The 20,699-nt window shown below is 44.5% G+C and overlaps 1 protein-coding gene and 1 pseudogene across 2 annotated transcripts in view; one reads left to right on the top strand and one right to left on the bottom strand.

Annotated features, from left to right (window-relative positions):
* LOC126092479 (uncharacterized) overlaps window positions 1-20,699 on the top strand; it is a 352,804-nt gene that overhangs the window by 97,058 nt on the left and 235,047 nt on the right. The window lies entirely within an intron of this gene.
* On the bottom strand, window positions 19,229-19,945 carry LOC126092480 (peptidyl-prolyl cis-trans isomerase 5-like; annotated as a pseudogene).

Below are 20,699 nucleotides of genomic sequence, written 5' to 3'. Positions count from 1 at the left end.
AAACGAGCATTTGAGAAGAAAACATGGTTCAAATGGGTCTGAGCACTATGGGACTCAACGTCTATGGTCATAAGTCCCCTAGAACTTAGAACTACTTAAACCTAACTAACCTAAGGACATCACACAACACCCAGTCATCAAGAGGCAGAGAAAATTCCTGACCCCGCCGGGAATCGAACCCGGGAACCCAGGAAGCGAGAACGCAACCGCACGACCACGAGCTGCGGACGCGAGAAAACATGTAATGACACACTATACGTGCAGTGAGATCCATATTTAAATTCCACATAAAAAGTGCAAATACTAATAATGTGAAGCTCCTAGCGGGGCAAAGTAAAACACACAATTGTGTACAAGCCAGTATAAAGAGTTAAAGAAAAAAATCACATCTACAAAGCGAAATCTTCCAGCATGACAAAACAATTGCAGTAACCGTAAGTGAAAGGTAATTAACGAAACAGTGACTATTAATTAAAAAATTAAGAAATTCATAGTCAGTAACACATCCGGACTGGTATCTCAATGGCGGCGCGTCGTGGCTTCTCTGTATGACGTCCTTGCTTACCTGCGGCGGAACTTGCAGAGGAAGGCCCTGTCTCTCACCGCCGGCGGCCGGCGCACGCCACCGCATGCCAACCCGCTGGGGTGCTCCACGCTGCTCAGTCTAGTAGGTTTCTGAACACATCAGAATCAGCATTCGGGTTAAACTCATTCTGTTCATTCAGCAGTAATTCCGGTTGCCGTTTTCTGTGTACATAAATCTCCATTTCCTCGAGCAGGTTCAGTGACGTGCCCCTTTTATGTTATTCTCTTAAGTTTCGTGCCGACTGTTTTTCTCTGCCCAAATGTGTACCGAAAGCGCTGTTATTTTGGTTATACGTATGCATTCTAAAAGCCAACGGCCTTGCCGCAGTGCTAACACCGGTTCCCGTCAGATCACCGAAGTTCAGCGCTGTCGGGCTGGGTCAGCACTTGGATGGTTGACCACCCGGTCTGCCGAGCACTGCTGGAAAGCGGGGTGCACTCAGCCCTTGTGAGGCAAACTGAGGAGCCACTTGAATGAGAAGTAGCGGCTGCGGTCTCGGAAAGTGACACACGGCCGGGAGAGCGGTGTGCCGACCACATGCCGCTCCATATCCGCATCCAGTGACGCCTGTGGCCTGAGGATGACATGGCGGACGGTCGGTGCCGTTGGGCCTTCATGGCCTGTTCGGGAGGAGTTTTTTACGCTTTCTAAAACGAGTCTGTCTGATCGATCTAATTCTTGCCACAGTCTTGGCAGTTGATCTTATAGACACCACATTGTAAATGAAACTTCCTGGCAGATTAAAACTGTGTGCCTGACCGAGACTCGAACTCGGGACATCCCCCAGGCTGTGGCTAAGCCATGTCTCCGCAATATCCTTTCTTTCAGGAGTGCTAGTTCTGCAAGGTTCGCAGGAGAGCTTCTGTAAAGTTTGGAAGGTAGGAGACGAGATACTGGCGGAAGTAAAGCTGTGAGTACCGGACGTGAGTCGTGCTTCGGTAGCTCAGTTGGTAGAGCACTTGCCCGCGAAAGGCAAAGGTCCCGAGTTCGAGTCTCGGTCGGGCACACAGTTTTAATCTGCCAGGAAGTTTCATATCAGCGCACACTCCGCTGCAGAGTGAAAATTTCATTCTGGACACATTGTAAATATTTGTTGCTGTTGTTGCCAACTTTGTGGCGTAGCCTATAACCGATTGTACGTTTGAAATCCAATTTTTACTTTCGTTTTTCTGAAAGCCTGTGCAATTCTGTCGGAAAATGTACCACTGCACGACACAGCAACAAACTTATTGCCCTCTGGCCTATTGTCTCCTTCTTGTCACAGATTTTTGACTTTATTTTATTATAAAGGTTCTTTACATCACGGTCCTTATATCCGTTTGCCTCGGCTACTTGTCTACTCACATTTAATTTTTCCACCTCCTCATTAGAGGTGAGTGGTAGTTTTAGTATTCTGACTCTGAAGTGTGCCCATTTATGCTTCTTAGGGTGACAGGATTTCACATTCGTAATCGTATCAGTAGCCATCGTCTTCCTAAACATGCCAATCTTATCCCTTTTAGTTAACCTAAGATCCAAAAAACTTACACTTCCTTCTTCTTCCAGTTCCACTGTGTACGCAATTTTTTGGTTCATTCCACCATCAATGTATAAGCACCAAACGCATTCTGATCATCACCAGCACGTACTATGTAACTACATGTTTAGTTTCACGTTGATGCTACATCAGAACATTTTATGGTGGTGGTACACATGGCTCTTCTATCTTTCTTATGAAGCACCAAACCTTTTATAGATTTGGCGTCAGCAAACTGAACTTGGTTACACCCTGTTTTTATTTATGCCAGGTGTGAAGATGGCAGTAGCCGAAACCGGTAAGTGTGAAGTGTAAACGTTTGTGTGAACAAGACGGACCTGTAAAAATGGTTCAAATGGCTCTGAGCACTATGGGTCTTAACTTCTGATGTCATCATCCCCCTAGAACTTAGAACTACTTAAACCTAACTAACCTAAAGACATCACACACATCCATGCCCAAGGCAGGATTCGAACCAGCGACCGTAGCGGTCGCGCAGTTCCAGACTGTAGCGCCTAGAACCGCTCGGCCACCTCGGCCGGCGGACTTGTAAAATAAAAACTTGTGTGTTTACTTTGTATTTTCCATTCTGTTTTCACTTTGAGTCAGTATACGAGCAAGAACGTGACTGTCACTTTTTGAAACACTGCTACTTCCACTAAAATACTCTGTATCGCTAGCATTGTCCAGTAACTCAGGAATTTCATTGTTAGCCACATTTAAAAAAAAAAAAAAAGAAAAAACAAAGAGAAAAAGCGAATGAAATAAATGAACTGGAAACATTAATTCAAAGATAAAAGTCACAGAAACCGTATTAAATAACAATACTGCACAAAAACAATGACGTCAGATGAAATAACGAAATGTGAACAAGTACGATTGCGAAGCACGAGGTCAACTAACTACAGGGGGCCGAGCGGACACACCTCTGCGTGAAGGCAGGATAGCTGTTGGGAACATGCGAAGCGTCAGAAACGCCATTAAAACGTTATTAGAGTTCAGTTATTTATTCACAGTGTTTACGAGACGCCGTTCTCCTGCAGCAGCCTCGGCTGTTGCTAATTCAGCCGCGTGTCAGATTCTAGCTGACTTCCGTTGAGACAGTTCAGCGTTTGCACGGCCAGGGTGGCATGTCAGCGTACCTGGCGGCGCGGCGGCTGCCCAGCGAGGGGTGGTTCTCGACCCCACTGCGGGGTATGCTGGGTCCCACTCCGAATTCTGCGATGACCTTTGGTGACCCATCCGCGTAGATTTAAGCACCCGAAGGCACCTGAGTGGGGGCGTGGGCCCCAAGCGACGTTGTTGCTGGCTTCTGCGTTGAGCTCCTGTTTTGGCAGCACTGTGCGTTGTGGTGGTGTCGGAAGAGTTTCTCCATCTGAGGATGATAGGCGTGGAGCAGCATGATGTTTGTCGAGTCATGGCTATCATTGCGACTCTACTGCATACAGAATACATCTACTAGTTACTGATCTTGTATACCACCTGATGGATGATACATTTTCTCCGACGCAAGTAATCTATATCAATCAAATACTCGTTACGACTGCGAGAGAGAAACTCTGGATATAATTGGAATATCACGTGTACTATGAACTTACCTCTGACTTTCTCTTTGCAATTTCGGTTTTTGTGATTTGTGTGTTGGCTTTTATATTATTATAAATATTTTGAATGGGGGTAATGGAAAGAGTATTTTTCTGTTAACTATAGTACCTGATGTTTTAGAAGATTCCGTTTTTTAGCCTCGTGCGAGTACGCCGGATTTCGACATAACCGCACCTTGTTCTGTGCAATAAAGTGTCGGATGCTTGAAAGAAGAGATCAATAATTTTGATACACTTTTCTGGGAAATAAAAACGGGGATTGTAATCAGATTTCCTCTGGATAGCTTCTGAGCCTGAATTTCAACAAGATTACCGAAAGGACCTATGTTTGGAAATAAAGTACAGCGAATTACCATTCAGTGACGAATAGTAATTTGTTGATTACAACTTCTTTTTAGTTCTTTCGTCCTGTGGAACCGTCGATGATTTCTGTGAACATTTGTACAAAAATGACAATTAAACATTTATGAACATAGGGAATGAGAAATTGACTGGTGATTGCTATTTAAATAACAAGCCAAATAACGGCATTCAGTTTAGAAATAATTTTCAATAAGCTAAAGAGAAACTTACTGCAAACATTTTTTCACTCATTATCGTGACTGACAATGCCACATAAACCAGCTTTTGTGCTAATAAATACAATTCCTCAGAAACAGGCAAATATCCATTGCTTTTTTTATATGTCATACTTCTTGATATATTGAGACGTTTCACATCGAAACTATTCACATTACATATTTTTAATTATAAATTACAATGAACTGTAATAACGTGCGTCTATATCCTATATCACTTATATTTTTTGACTGTTTGTATGTATGGACCGACAAAACATAAGTGGTGTAGGTATAATACACATTTTGTTTTCACATCGTATCTCATATTTTGTTTCACCGCGGTCTGGCTTAAAAAATGTCTCTTACCGCTTTTGTGTGTATTGGACCGCAATAGTAATCTTTGGAGCTCAGCGCCAGAACAGGTCACGTCATATCACGCGACTTTAACAATTTCACTCAGTCTTTCACTCTCTGGAGAACTTATTCAGTTAAATTCAGTCGATGGACACATATAATATCACACTTTCCGTTCATCAGTAACTGATGTGCTATTTGATTGGCAGTGATATTATGATGCGTAATCGTCTTAGTCGGATCATTGTTTAGGCATCTCAGAAGTCTCCAAGCTTTATGACTGGCTGTCTCTTTGCAGTTGCACTACTTCGTCATCTTTACAAATTGGTGGAAAAACTGATTTTAAATCGCCTATCACCTGCAATTGACCCCTCACTTATCCCTCATCAATATGGATTTCGTCCAGGTAAAAGCTGTTCTGGACGATTGCTAAATCTCACACAGTTTATAGAAGACGGCTTTGAAGCTCGGAAGGTGAAAGGAGTAGCATCGACTTATCAGCGGCGTATGACACGGTCAGTCACCAGCTACTACTAGTCAAGGCCAACAATCTGACCAAAGATTCAGATCTAACCAGACTCATCGCCTCCCTTCTGCATCGCAGGTTCCTCGTCGACTTTCAAGGACAACGTAGTCGATGGAGACTACAGAAGAATGGCTCCAATTCTGTTTAATGTATACACGAACGACCAACCTATGGGCCCCAAACACCAGGAGCTTCTTATAAGCTGACGACCTCGCTCTAACCACCCAGAGCACAAATTTTGTATCAGTGGATAAGAACATCACGAATGCTCTTCAAGATCTATGCAGATACTACAAGACAAACCAGCTTAAACTGAATTCTTCAAACACCCTGGTGTGTGCTTTTGATCTGAGAAACAAGGAAGCCACTCGCAAGTTGAAAATAGTATGGTGTGGGGTCCAACTGGAACAGTACGAGACTCCAAAATACCTCGGAGCGACACTTGATAGATCTCTCACTTTCAAAAAGCACTGCATGAAATGCAAGAAGTCGGAAGTTTCCACCAGGAACAATCTCCTACGGATCACATTGGGGTAGCCAACCTGAAACAATCCGAGCATCTGCAATGGCACTATGCTATTCTGCGGCAGAGTGTGTCTGTCATGTTCGGTATAATTCAACTCATGCCAAATAGGTGGCTGTAGCTGTCAACGAAACCTGCTGTGGTGTCACCGCCAGACACCACACTTGCTAGCTGGTAGCCTTTAAATCGGCCGCGGTCCGTTAGTATACGTCGGAGCCGCATGTCGCCACTATCAGTGATTGCAGACCGAGCGCCGCCACACGGCAGGTCTAGAGAGAATTCCTAGCACTCGCCCCAGTTGTACAACCGACTTTGCTAGCGATGGTTCACTGTCTACTTACGTTCTCATTTGCCGAGACGATAGTTAGCATACCCTTCAGCTACGTCATTTTTTACGACCTAGCGAGGCGCCATTACCAGTTACTATTGATGCTGTAAAACATGTACCGTCAAGACCGACGTTCACCATTAATGGATTAAAGTTAAGTATTCCATCAGATAAGTCCGTTTTTTCTAAATTCTAATTTCCTTGTCCTGTTCCAGACCTCACGTCAGCCTGCGTGAGCTAAAACGCGTGCATTTCGATCTCCTCTAGTAACACGGTGTTGGCTCTCTTGCCAACCACAACACCTGCAGCATTATAACAGGCTCCAGTTTAATGGCTTTACCACCTTGCAGGAATAGCACCACCACCTGTTCGAAGAGAGATTGTAACCTCCCCCTCACTTATCGACCTTAATGACAGTGAAAAATTAAACCGCGTGTACCTAATGGAAATTTGGGAAAAGCAATCGTCACCGAAGTTAACCTGTCGGTAAAGAGGGAGGAAAGGGTTACATCTAAATGAAAGGAAATGTGCTAATGAAACTGGTGGAAATTAATTTTGAAAAGGGGTAAAGTTAATAAAGAAAGTAAATGTGCGGACGTTACGTTAACAATTAACTAGCAGTAATTAGATATTTGAGATTTGGGGGAAATTACGGTCGTCAGTCCTATGGACAATTACTATAGTAACTGAAAAAGAAAGGTTATTACACATGTAATTAGCACTAGAAGCATGGCAACTGAAGGTTGACACGTGTTGTGTGAAAACTGAAAGTTTGTCAGAAGTAATAAATTTCGCTACACTCTGACTTAATTTAGCAAAAGAATTAATAAAACCGGAAAATTGAAAGTTAATGTAGTGACTGAAATTAATAGTGAGCTTTGTTTCTGAAGCACATCGAAATTCAGTAAAATACGGTTAGTCTTGGGCTACCTCAACAATCATTTCAAAAGCTACTTGAATCTACGCAATTTAGAAATAAGAGATTTACTTTGAACTTGAATTACATGATTCTGAACAATTAACAATAGTAAAATTTAGTACGTACCAAGCTGAGCTGCAGTCACAGGTAAGCTAAAATATGGTAACAAAACTCGCACTCTTAATTTGTGCTTGCGTAATCTAAATATCGTAGCCAGTTATGAGTACCTTAACTGATCTTTGAAATTAAAGCAGTGAAATCGAATGATGCTGGCGTTTGAATTTCAACGACACTCGGGTTCATTCCGGAAAAGGAAGGGACCCTGCTTGGTAATGCAATTGGGACAATGAGCAACAAAGGTTCATGCTACTTTGCTGTTGGTTTAGTTATGAAAATGGATCAGTTTGAAAAGCTGAGGTCTGCCATACAGTTCTAAAACTTTACGTGCTTCCAGTCTTCCTTGTTGGTTGATTGAAGGTTTGAAGCCGTCGATCGAGGAGGTGGCAACAGTCACTCATTGTCGGCCGTCGCTGTTGCAGAAGCTGGATGTTGGCGCGCCTTCTTCTCGACACGGTCACCAGGCGAAACGGGCTCTTGATGTGCGCCAGCTAATGCTTCCCGTCCACAACACCGTGTCAGAAACTATCATAGCAAATCGAGCGCAATTACATGCTGCCCAACCCCGAAAACGCGGCAACTCGCGGGAGCGTCACACAACACACCTGCTCAACCGCACTACTCCAGCCAGACTTCCTCTGTCCGCGCTCCACGCGACAGAGTTAACCCTACCAAAGATCCTAAACACTTTGGTTCTGTTCGATAGCATAGTTTTCCCTAGGCCAGACCCAGCGTAAAAATACAAATAATATTTACAACACAAACCAATTATACATCGACATAAATGCATAAATATATACAAATAGTAAAACAATTACAATATACAAAGACACAGAAATGTTATATCCTCAGGTAACAAAATAAGAAAAAAAAATTGCAGTGGAATAGATGGAAATAGGAGGATATGCATTTCCGGCGTTACAATATAACTGCGAAAAAGGAAAGAAAGGCAGTGGAACAGGAAATTATCCATCCTCTGTATGGGAATGAACCGAATCCGCAACGACTGAAGTCAAGGAACAATTTCCTTAGGACATCAAAGGAACTTAGAACCACTGCTGAAAAAGCTGGGTACAACTATGGAGGGCTGCGACCTACCTCCCCCTTGTTGAGCTGTTGAAGGCTTACCTCGAGGCCATGATGTAGAATGGACAACTTGGTAGTCCCTGAATAGACTGAGATCCGGAGTTGGAAGATCAAAAGTTAACTTGGCAAGATGAAGATACACTGATCCAAATTACATTCGGTGTGACTGTGGAGAAGAACAGACAGCTCGGCACGTGCTTCGGTGTCGACTGAGCCCAGTCTCCTGTACAGAAGATGATCTTTAACAAGCAACAGAAAATGCTCTGGAAGTGGCCAAGTTTTGGCCAAAAGTAATTTAATCATAACTGTGTAAAATGTGTGTACATGTACCTGTACTTTCTGACCCGAGAATAATAATAATAACCTCTGATTTAGCAACTGATAGGATCACAAAGGAAATGTAATTAGCGGAATTGTTGGAAGCTGCCATTTTGAATACGAAATGTAATTTGATTAATTATATCACGTCATCCCATACAGGAGATGTATCCTGAAATGTAGCTACGAAGATCATTTATGGAAAAATATGTCATGAATGGAAAAGGTACGTTTAATTCTTTGGTCATTTCAACTTCTCTCTTGCCTGTGGCTAGGATCATTATTTGGTGTGTCGTAACTCATAGTGAAATTTGAATCCTGGGATGTCAGTAAAGCCAGCACCACTGTCGTCCAGAGTCTGTTTTGAGAGATTAGTATCTGGACTTCTATCAAAATCAATACACAACTTGCACACTAATCCTCATGCTGCGGACTGAGTACGTCATAGCACCCACGCCGACATCCCCTCGGCATACGACTGTGCCTCTGCCTTACTAAAGAAATATCAGAATCGACGATCGCCGGAAGCCACAGGCATTTAATAACAAGAATTTTGAGGTGCACGGCATATAACGACTGCGAGAATCGGACGTTTCGTGCTACGAACGCATCTCTACGTCTTACGGAACCAAAGGTTTGTTTTATGGACTCTTTGTGAACGAAATGGAGAGATCGGACGTGTGAAAAGAGAAAAGAGATTGTATTGTTGTGAGACGCTATTTTGGTGTACGGTACATGTTCTGATAGTTTTTTTCACAAAATAAAATCCAATAACTAATGTTAAGTATTCAAGGTCTGTACATCTACGTACCGAAATTAGTTAATTATCACCGGTTTAAATACTCCTCATAGTAAAAAAGGACGTTAGGGAAAAATATTTGTTTTGATGTCCCCTACAACCTCCCAGAGTTTGTCGGTTTAAATACTTTTCACCCTGTATATCGTTACCTTGACCGGTTAGCAACACGTACGAGGACGCCGTACTTTCCCTCGTAGTCGGGGCTATGCAGTGCCTCAACACGGAAGTGGGAACACAGCGCCGCGAGCCGGCGCTACGCAGACAAGCGCGTCTCCGTTGACGCCGCCGGGAGAGCTCTTCGCGTCTGTTTTCGAGGCGCCGAAGACGGCTTCGAAGCTTTCGGGGCGCAAAAGGAGAGTATTTTTGGGCGAAGCGACAAACAGGGGCGAATGCTTGCCGAGTGACGGGTAGATGCGTTGTATACGGCGGCGCGCAGACAGGCTAAGACGGGCTGCGGGGACTCCACGCAGCCGCGCGCCGCTCGCCTCTGCCTCTGCCGCCGCTCGCTCGCTCTCTACCTAGTTGGACAGTGCCTGACTATCTCTGGGTTACGCAAGTTAAGTGCTTTGCACTATTGCTGCACTTCCTAATGTGTATTTTAGGTGATCTTATTGTTTGTGTTGATCCTATTGTGTGTTGAGCATTTTATGGTGTTTAATATACATCACTGTGGCAGTTTTTCACTGCCTTAGCAGGTCGGGCCATCTCGTTGTGCCCCTTCTGTGTGGTTTGTTCCCGAGATTCGAGACAAGCCTATTTTCGGACTGTTGTGACTTTTCGTCGAGCCGTCTGTCTAATTCTGTCCTTAATTGTCTGTACTCCTGTGATATTATGTAACTCCCTAGTTGGGAAGTCACGCCGGAGTTTCATGATCATTCTACCCTGGAGGCCTTGCTGTCTTCGGATGTGGCAGTCTGCCGCATTGCCCCACACGATTGCCGCATACTCCATAACCGGCCTCATAAGGGCGAGAAACAGCGTAATACCGCAGCGTGTGGGTAGGGTTGTCTTCGGGTTCATGATCGGGTAAAGCGTTCTCAATCTTCCATAGGCTTTACCCCTAATATCCCTTACGTGTGGCCCCCACGTCAGGCGCCTGTCGAGGGTCACCCCCAGGTACTTTGCATGCGGGTCCATGCGATAGGGCCTCCCATGATCCGCACCGGCTGTAGGTCGATGGGGATCTTTTTCCTCGTGAAGATGATTGCCTGACTTTTGCCGGCATTGTATTTAATGCGCCACTTTGTGGCCCATGTGCCTAGAGCGTCACATGCCTTCTGCAGGCGGCGGCGCATAGGTTCGCATACGCGCTTATGGTATACAGCGCGGTGTTGTCCGCGTATAATGCGAGGGAGACTCTGTTGGCCTTTGGCGTGTCCGAGGTGTACAGCGAGTGCAGCAGGGGTCCGAGAACAGAACCCTGCGGTACTCCCGCCTATATGGTCCTTGCTATGGATATGCCCGCTCCCGCACAGACATTGAACGTTCGTCCACTGAGGTAGGACTCGATAAGACGGACGTGTGGAGTCGGTACTACCAGTGTGAACAATTTGTATAGGAGGCCCTTGTGCCATACACAGTCGAAAGCCCTAGAGACATCAAGCAGTACGGCCCCTGCGTACTGTCGATTCTGCATGGCGCTCATCGCGTCCTCTGCCAGACGTAGCAGCTGTTGCTTTGAGCTGTGTCCGCGTCGGAAGCCGAATTGTTCCGGCGGGATCAGCTCCTCCGCGTTTACATGCAGCATTAGCCTTTTAGAGTACAGGCGCTCGAATATCAGATATTGCCAGTAGGAGGCTGATCGGCCTGTAATTCTGTGGGAGCCTAATGTCTTTGCCTTGTTTTGGGATAGGAACCGCCTCTGCATGTTTCCATGCAGACGGGAAGTTGCCGGTCTGAATAATTCGAATGAAGATCGCAGTGATGGGGCGAATGGCTATGTATACTTGTCACATAGTTCACTCCACGTCATAGCAACCGTTATCTCTTGTTACTCATATACCTTCATCTACTTGGATACTCTGCAAATCACATTTAAGAGCCTGCCAGAGGGTGCTTCAAACCACTCTCACAACTCTCTATTTTTCCAATCTCCTATAGCGCGCGGAAAGAACGAACACCTATATCTTTCCGTACGAGCTCTGATTTCCCTTATTTTATCATGGTGATCATTTCTAACTATGTAGGTTGGTATCAACTAAATATTTTCGCATTCGGAGGAGAAATGCCGTCCGCGGCAGCCGAGCGGTTCTCGGCGCTTCAGTCCGGAACCGCGCGACTGCTACGGTCGCAGGTTAGAATCCTGCCTCTGGCATGGATGTGTGTGATGTCCTTAGGTTAGTTAGGTTTAAGTAGTTCTAAGTTCTAGGGGACAGATGACAGATGTTAAGTCCCGTAGTGCTCTGAGCCATTTGAACCATTCGGAGGAGAAAGTTGGTGATTGGAATTTCGTGAGAAGATTCCGTCGCAACGAAAAGAGCCTTTCTTTTAATTATGTCCAGCCCAAATCCTGTATCATTTCAGTGACACTCTCTCCCCTATTTCGCGATAATACAAAACGTACTGACCTTCTTTGAACTTTCTCGGTGTACTGCGTCAATCATATCTGGTAAGGATCCCACACAGCGCAGCAGCATTCTAAAACAGGACGGACAAGCGTAGTGTAGGCAGTCTCCTTAGTAGATCTGTTACACTTTCTAAGTGTGTTGCCAATAAAACGCAGTCTTTGGTTAGCCTTTCCCAGAACATTTTCTGTGTGTTCCTTCCAATTTAAGTTGTTCGTAATTGTAATACCTAGGTATTTAGTTGAATTTGCAGCTTTTAGATTAGACTGATTTATCGTGTAAACGAACGAATTCCTTTTAGCACTCATGTGGATGACCTCACACTTTTCGTTATTTAGGGTCAACTGCCAATTTTCGCACCATTTAGATATCTTTTCTAAATCTTTTGCAATTTGTTTTGATCTTCTGATGACTTTATTAGTCGATAAACTACAGCGTCATCTGCAAACAACCGACGACGGCTGCTCATATTGTCTCCCAAATCTTTTATATAGATAAGGAACAGCAAAGGATCTATAACACTACCTTGGGAACGCCAGAAATCACTTCTGATTCGATGACTTACCGTCAATTACAACGAATTGTGACCTCTCTGACAGGAAATCACAAATCCAGTCACATAACTGAAACGATATTCCATAAGCTTGCAATTTTACTACGAGCCGCTTGTGTGGTACTGTGTCCAAAGCCTTCCGGAAATCCAGGAATACGGAATCTATCTGAAACCCCTAGTAAATGGCACTCACCACTCCATGTGAATAAAGAGCTAGTTGTGTTTCACAGGAACGATGTTTTCTAAACCCTTGCTGACTGTGTGTCAATAGACTGTTTGCTTCGAGGTAATTCATAATATTCGAACACAATATATGTTCTAAAATCCTGCTGAATATCGATGTTAACGATATGGGCCTGTAATTTAGTGGATTACTCCTACTACCTTTCTTGAATATTGGTGTGACCTGTGCAACTTTCCAGTCTTTGGGTACGGATCTTTCGTCGAGCGAACGGTTGTAAATGATTGTTAAGTATGGAGCTAATGCATCAGCATACTCCAAAAGGAACCTAACTGGTATACAGTCTGAACCAGAAGACTTGCTTTTATTAAGTGATTTGAGTTGCTTCATTACTCCGAGGATATTTACTTCTACGTTACTGATGCTGACAGCTGTTCTTGATTTGTGTAACATTTACTTCGTCTTCTTTTGTGAAGGCATTTCGTGAGGCTGTGTTTAGTAACTGTGCTTTGACAGCACTGTCTTCGATAGTATCGCCATTGCTATCTCGCAGAGAAGGCATTGATTGTGTCTTGCCGCTAGCATACTTCACATACGCCCAGAATCTCTTTGGATTTTCTGCCAGGTTTCGAAACAAAGCTTCGTTGTGGAAACTATTATAAGCATCTCGCATTGAAGTCCGCGCTAAATTTTGAGGCCGGAGAAGCCAGCTTAAGGAGGTACGAAGGTAAACTTGTCTATTGCTTTGTCGAGCATTACTGTTTTCCAGCTTATTTACCACTAACGTTCTTTCAAGTATACACGAACTACTCTGTTTATTGACGTGTACATTTCCTGAAAGAGACCGAGGAGGACGCTCCCGCCGGAGGTTCGAGTCTTGCCTAGGGCATGGGTAGGTGTGTTGTTCTTAGCATACTTTAGTGTAATTTAAGTAATGTGTACGTCTAGGGACCGGTGACCTCAGCAGTTTGGCCCCTTAGGAATTCACACATATTTGAACAAGGAGGACAAGCCTGATTACGCACGTTTTGTTTGCATTACTTTCCCATAAGGGGGCTCTGTTGTATCGTATTTACATTGTCCCATGACCGAAGGTGCTATGAATCAACGACAGACCCATTCTTCAGTCAGTCCTATTCGGAGACGTACAGTACAATACGATGGAGTAGCACCGGTACAGTTTCGCAGAACTCAATGACATGCACCTTGTGTATGGAGAAGTAGGCCGCAGTGCTGTCGCTGCTGAAGGACCATACAGGGAGCGATTTCTTAACAGGCACCATCCGTCAGGACGAGCGTTTACTTCTCTCGATCGACGAATGCGGGAGACTAATCCACTGGAAATAAGAAACCAGGGATCTGGCAACGCGAGGACCACTCGCACACCTAGTTTTGGAGAGAAGGTGCTGGAACGTGTTGGATACTACTTCAAGTACTCGTCGTATTGCTCGTGAAATGGGCGCTGCACATACTAGCGACTACTCCACGAAGAACAATTACACCTATATCACCCACAAGGAGTCCACGCAGTGCTTGTGAATTACTTTGCACCAAGTGTCGCATTGTGTCAATGGTTGCTCCTACAATGATTTGATCGACCAGATTTCCTCCAAATCGTGCTGCTTACTGACGAGGCCTCATTTGATCGTGATTATCAGGAACAGCCATGTGTGGGATGAGGAAAACTCTCACGATGTAGTGCCATCAAGTACGTGTTGTTGTGAATATCTGGGCCGGCATTGTAGGCGACAATCTCACTGGGCCATATCTTCCACCTGGCCGTCTGAATGGCCACCTGTACTGGAGGTTCGTGCAAAAAGTTCTGCCCGAGTTGTTGGAGAACGTGTCCTTGTCGTGAGAGAATGTCGATATGAATGGTGGCACACCGCCTCACTTCAGTGTGGATGTCCGCAACGATCTCAATGTTATATTTCTTGGTCGCTGGTTTAGAGGGGGAGGCCCTATTCCGTGGCCTGCGAGGTCACCTGACCTGAATCCATCCCCTTCATTATTTCCTATGGGAATATCTAAAATCACTTGTCTGTGGACCCCTGTAGATACAGAGATGGAATTAGTTGAAAGAATTTGAGCTCTCTGCAGGAGGCTAAACCATAATCTTCCTTCAATCTTTTGAGTTTAATCTGAACTACATGCTCCTGGATTTTAGGCAGCTCGGCTCTCTTCTATGAAGAGCCCGTACGACACAGCATATTGAATGTAATATTCTATGGCTTTTGTAGTTGTCTTACGGTTTTCTCCTCTGCTGCAATCCGCCGACTGGGGACTTTTTGTCCGAAGCTTAGCCACTTCCTCAGTTGCAGTTTGTAAAGTTAGTAACTCAAGTACACAATGTGATCAAAAGTATCCGAACACCTGGCTGAAAATGACTTACAAGTTCGTGCGCCCTCCATCCGTAATGCTGAATTCAATATGGCTATGGCCTTGATGTCAGCTTCCACTTTCGCAGGAATACGTTCAATCAGGTGCTGGAAGGTTTCTTGGAGAATGGCAGCCCTTCTTCACGAAGTGCTGCACTGACGAGAGGTACTGATGTCGGTCGGTGAGGTCTGGCACGACGTCGTCTTTCCAAACCATCCCAAAGGTGTTCTATAGGATTCAGGTCAGGACTCAGTGCAGGCCATTCCATTACAGGGATGTTATTGTCGTGTAACCACTCCGCCACAGGCCGTGCGTTATGAACGGTGCTCGATCGTGTTGAAAGATGCAATCGCCATCCGCGACTTGCTCTTCAACAGTGGGAAGCAAGAAGGTGCTTAAAACATCAATGTAGCCCTGTGCTGTCATAGTGCCACGCAAAACAACGGCGGGTGCACGCCCCCTTCATGAAGAACACAACTACACCTTAACGCCACTGCCTCCGAATTTTACTGTTGGCACTACAAACGCTGCCCATAAACACACCCTGCCATCGGATCGCCACATTGTGTACCGTGATTCGTCACTCCACACAACTTTTGTCCACTGTTCAATCGTCCAATGTTTAGCTCCTTACGCCAAGCGAGACGTCCTTTGGCATTTACCGGCGTGGTGTGTGGCTTATGAGGAGCCGCGTTTTATCACCTCCCGCCTAACTATCTAGTACTTGCAGTGGATACTGATGCAGTTTGGAATTCCTGTGTGATGGTCTGGATAGATGCCTGGCTATTACACTTTACGACCCTCTTCAACTGCCGGCGGTCCTTGTCAGTCAACAGACAAGGTCTGTGCTGTACGTGCCCCTTCACGTTTCCAGTTCACTATCACATCGGAAACAGTGGACCTAGGGATGTTTTTTTTTTTTTTTTTGGTCATCAGTCTACTGACTGGTTTGATGCGGCCCGCCACGAATTCCTTTCCTGTGCTAACCTCTTCATCTCAAAGTAGCACTTGCAACCTACGTCCTCAATTATTTGCTTGACGTATTCCAATCTCTGTCTTCCTCTACAGTTTTTGCCCTCTACAGCTCCCTCTAGTACCATGGAAGTCATTCCATCATGTCTTTGCAGATGTCCTATCATGCCGTCCCTTCTCCTTATCAGTGTTTTCCACATATTCCTTTCCTCTCCGATTCTGCGTAGAACCTCCTCATTCCTTACCTTATCAGTCCACCTAATTTTCAACATTCGTCTATAGCACCACATCTCAAATGCTTCGATTCTCTTCTGTTCCGGTTTCCCACAGTCCATGTTTCACTACCATACAATGCTGTACTCCAGACGTACATCCTCAGAAATTTCTTCCTCAAATTAAGGCCGGTATTTGATATTAGTAGACTTCTCTTGGCCAGAAATGCCTTTTTTGCCATAGCGAGTCTGCTTTTGATGACCTCCTTGCTCCGTCCGTCATTGGTTATTTTACTGCCTAGGTAGCAGAATTCCTTAACTTCATAGACTTCGTGACCATCAATCCTGATGTTAAGTTTCTCGCTGTTCTCATTTCTACTACTTCTCATTACCTTCGTCTTTCTCCGATTTACTCTCAAACCATACTGTGTACTTATTAGACTGTTCATTCCGTTCAGCAGATCATTTAATTCTTCTTCACTTTCACTCAGGATAGCAATGTCATCAGCGAATCGAATCATTGATACCCTTTCACCTTGTATTTTAATTCCACTCCTGAACCTTTCTTTTATTTCCATCATTGCTTCCTCGATGTACAGATTGAAGAGTAGGGGCGAAAGGCTATAGCCTTGTCTTACACCCTTCTTAATACGAGCACTTCGTTCTTGATCGTCCACTCTTATTATTTTCCCTCTTGGTTGTTGTACATATTGTATATGACCCGTTTCTCCCTATAGCTTACCCCTACTTTTTTCAGAACCTCGAACAACTTGCACCATTTTATATTGTCGAACCCTTTTTCCAGGTCGACAAATCCTATGAAAGTGTCTTCATTTTTCTTTAGCCTTGCTTCCATTATTAGCCATAACGTCAGAATTGCCTCTCTCGTCCCTTTACTTTTCCTAAAGCCAAACTGATCGTCACCTAGCGCATTCTCAATTTTCTTTTCCATTCTTGTGTATATTATTCTTGTAAGCAGCTTCGATGTGTGAGTTGTTAAGCTGATTGTGCGATCTCTCGCACTTGTCACCCCTTGCCGTCTTCGGAATTGTGTGGATGATGCTTTTCCGAAAGTCAGATGGTATATCGCCAGACTCATATATTCTACACACCAACGTGAATAGTCGTTTTGTTGCCACTTCCCCCAATGATTTTAGAAATTCTGATGGAATGTTATCTATCCCTTCTGCCTTATTTGACCGTAAGTCCTCCAAAGCTCTTTTAAATTCCGATTCTAATACTGGATCCCCTATCTCTTCTAAATCGACTCCTGTTTCTTCTTCTATCACATCAGACAAATCTTCACCCTCATAGAGGCTTTCAATGTATTCTTTCCACCTATCTGCTCTCTCCTCTGCATTTAACAGTGGAATTCCCGTTGCACTCTTAATGTTACCGCTGTTGCTTTTAATGTCACCAAAGGTTGTTTTGACTTTCCTGTATGCTGAGTCTGTCCTTCCGACAATCATATCTCTTTCGATGTCTTCACATTTTTCCTGCAGCCATTTCGTCTTAGCTTTCCTGCACTTCCTATTTATTTCATTCCTCAGCGACTTGTATTTCTGTACTCCTGATTTTCCCCGGAACATGTTTGTACTTCCTCCTTTCATCCATCAACTGAAGTATTTCTTCTGTTACCCATGGTTTCTTCGCAGCTACCTTCTTTGTACCTATGTTTTCCTTCCCAACTTCTGTGATGGCCCTTTTTAGAGATGCCCATTCCTCTTCAACTATACTGCCTACTGCGCTATTCCTTATTGCTGTATGTATAGCGTTAGAGAACTTCAAACGTATCTCGTCATTCCTTAATACATCCGTATCCCACTTCTTTGCGTATTGATTCTTCCTGACTAATGTCTTGAACTTCAGCCTACTCTTCATCACTACTATATTGTGATCTGAGTCTATATCTGCTCCTGGGTACGCCTTACAATCCAGTATCTGATTTCGGAATCTCTGTCTGACCATGATGTAATCTAATTGAAATCTTCCCGTATCTCCCGGTCTTTTCCAAGTATACCTCCTCCTCTTGTGATTCTTGAACAGGGTATTCGCTATTACTAGCTGAAACGTGTTACAGAACTCAATTAGTCTTTCTCCTCTTTCATTCCTTGTCCCAAGCCGATATTCTCCTGTAACCTTTTTTTCTACTCCTTCCCCTACAGCTGCATTCCAGTCGCCCATGACTATTAGATTTTCGTCCCCCTTTACATACTGCATTACCCTTTCAATATCCTCATACACTTTCTCTTACTGTTCATCTTCAGCTTGCGACGTCGGCATGTATACCTGAACTATCGTTGTCGGTGTTGGTCTGCTGTCGATTCTGATTAGAACAACCTGGTCACTGAAATGTTCACAGTAACACACCCTCTGCCCTACCTTCCTATTCATAACGAATCCTACACCTGTTATACCATTTTCTGCTGCTGTTGATATTACCCGATACTCATCTGACCAGAAATCCTTGTCTTCCTTCCACCTCACTTCACTGACCCCTACTATATCTAGATTGAGCCTTTGCATTTCCCTTTTCAGATTTTCTAGTTTCCCTACCACGTTCAAGCTTCTGACATTCCACGCCCCGACTCGTAAAACGTTATCCTTTCATTGATTATTCAATCTTTTTCTCATGGTAACCTCCCGCTTGGCAGTCCCCTCCCGGAGATCCGAATGGGGGACTATTCCGGAATCTTTTGCCAATGGAGTGATCATCATGACACTTCTTCAATTACAGGCCACATGTCCTGTGGATACACGTAACGTGTCTTTAATGCAGTGGTTTCCATTGCCTTCTGCATTCTCATGTCGTTGATCATTGCTGATTCTTCCGCCATTAGGGGCAATTTCCCACCCCTAGGACAGGAGAGTGCCCTGAACCTCTATCCGCTCCTCCGCCCTCTTTGACAAGGCCGTTGGCAGAATGAGGCTGACTTCTTATGCCGGAAGTCTTCGGCCGCCAATACTGATTATTTATCAAAATTTAGGCAGTGGCGGGGATCGAACCCGGGACCGAAGACGTTTTGATTATGAATCAAAGACGCTACCCCTTTTTTTCTCTGTTTATAAAAAAAAATATTTATTCTCCACTTGTAGAAACAGACACACAAAAGTTCAAAGTTACGCAAAGATCATTTATCAAACATTTCTGGAATGACCTGCCCCACTGAGTTAATTGTATCTTCTGCTTCTGTGATGTTCTTTCACCTCGAGTTCCACTTACACATCTTCATTCGGTCGCTTCTTCCTTAGCCACTGAAAAGGGTTCGGACACGGTTTCTGTGCCAGAGTCTGCTATAACAACATCTTGGTTTGGCCTGTCTCTTGCATCCGTAGGTGTAGATTCAATCTTCCTGGCAACATCCATTCCCTTCAACACTTTTCCAAATACAACATGCCTCCCATCAAGCCATGGTGTTTGTTTTGTAGTGATGAAGAACTGAGAGCCATTTGTGTCCTTTCCTGCATTGGCCACTGAGAGCCAACCTGCTCCATAGTGCTTTAGCACTATCTCCATAGATGCTTCGACCTCCAGTTTCATCACCCCTGGTAAAATCACCTCCTTGTATCATGAAGTCATTAATCACTCTATGAAACTTACTTACCTTGTAACCTTCACCTGCAGGCTTTTGTGCGATCTCAACAAAATTCTTAACTGTCTTTGGAACAGTTTTACCGAACAGACTAATCTCTCTATTCTGCCCACATTCTCCTCTCCGATATTTATGTCAAACTATACCTTATCTGTTACTTTAGGGCCTTTCTTTTGATCACCCTCCGCAGCAACAACGTAGCATACTAAAAACAGAAAAACTGGCACCAGAACTTGCCAACGAGCCATTGTAGCACTTTACCCTACACCAAGGTAATGTATACGGGGAAAACGAAAAAAAAGAAAGGTGCTTCATACAGGATGCAGAAGGGTGTGTCGCTACTCTCCTTACGCTTCATCATCCAGGAACGTCTTCACGTATATCATGTTGTTCCACCGCGAATCGAACTTAGTCATGTCAGCTCACTCAATGGGTATCTTCTCCTACCTGTTGATGATCCAGCTGCGTGGAGGGTCGCGTAGGGCACTCCCTAAGTAATTAGAAAAATACTGTCTGTATTTTGGGTTCCGTACGATCTTGCAATGACGTTCTTGTAGGTAGTTCCAAAAGTCTAATACATCTTTAGGTCCATCGTGAAATAAGTAGTGTACCGCATGCGCACGGATCCACGTGACAGCGCTGGTCTTGGCGCTCGGGAAATACTGTTGATCCGGAAATAGTAGAAACCGAGGTGTAATGTGTTCCGGAGTCACTCGTAGAAAATACGACAAAATTTATCGCATCAAGCACCATACGTCTTCTGCCGCGCCACATGTGAAACGGTGTTCGTCCGTGTCTGGTATCCCGCAGTCTACGCAGAGAGGCGATTCCGCCATGTTTATCTTGTGGAGGCGTGATCGGGTGACTTGTGTACCATTGACTGTGATGTACCATGTGGATCGGACGGCTGGGTCCAGTGGAATCGCGTGAATCGTCTTCCACACCACCTTCCAATTAACCTGAGGGCTTTTGGTCTCCACGATGTTTGGTGGGCGCCTCTGCTGTAGGA

This window comes from Schistocerca cancellata, chromosome 7, assembly GCF_023864275.1.
Source record: "Schistocerca cancellata isolate TAMUIC-IGC-003103 chromosome 7, iqSchCanc2.1, whole genome shotgun sequence".
NCBI classification, from domain to species: domain Eukaryota; kingdom Metazoa; phylum Arthropoda; class Insecta; order Orthoptera; family Acrididae; genus Schistocerca; species Schistocerca cancellata.
The sequence above is the reverse complement of the archived record's forward strand: the minus strand, read 5'-3'. Positions and strand labels throughout refer to the sequence as shown.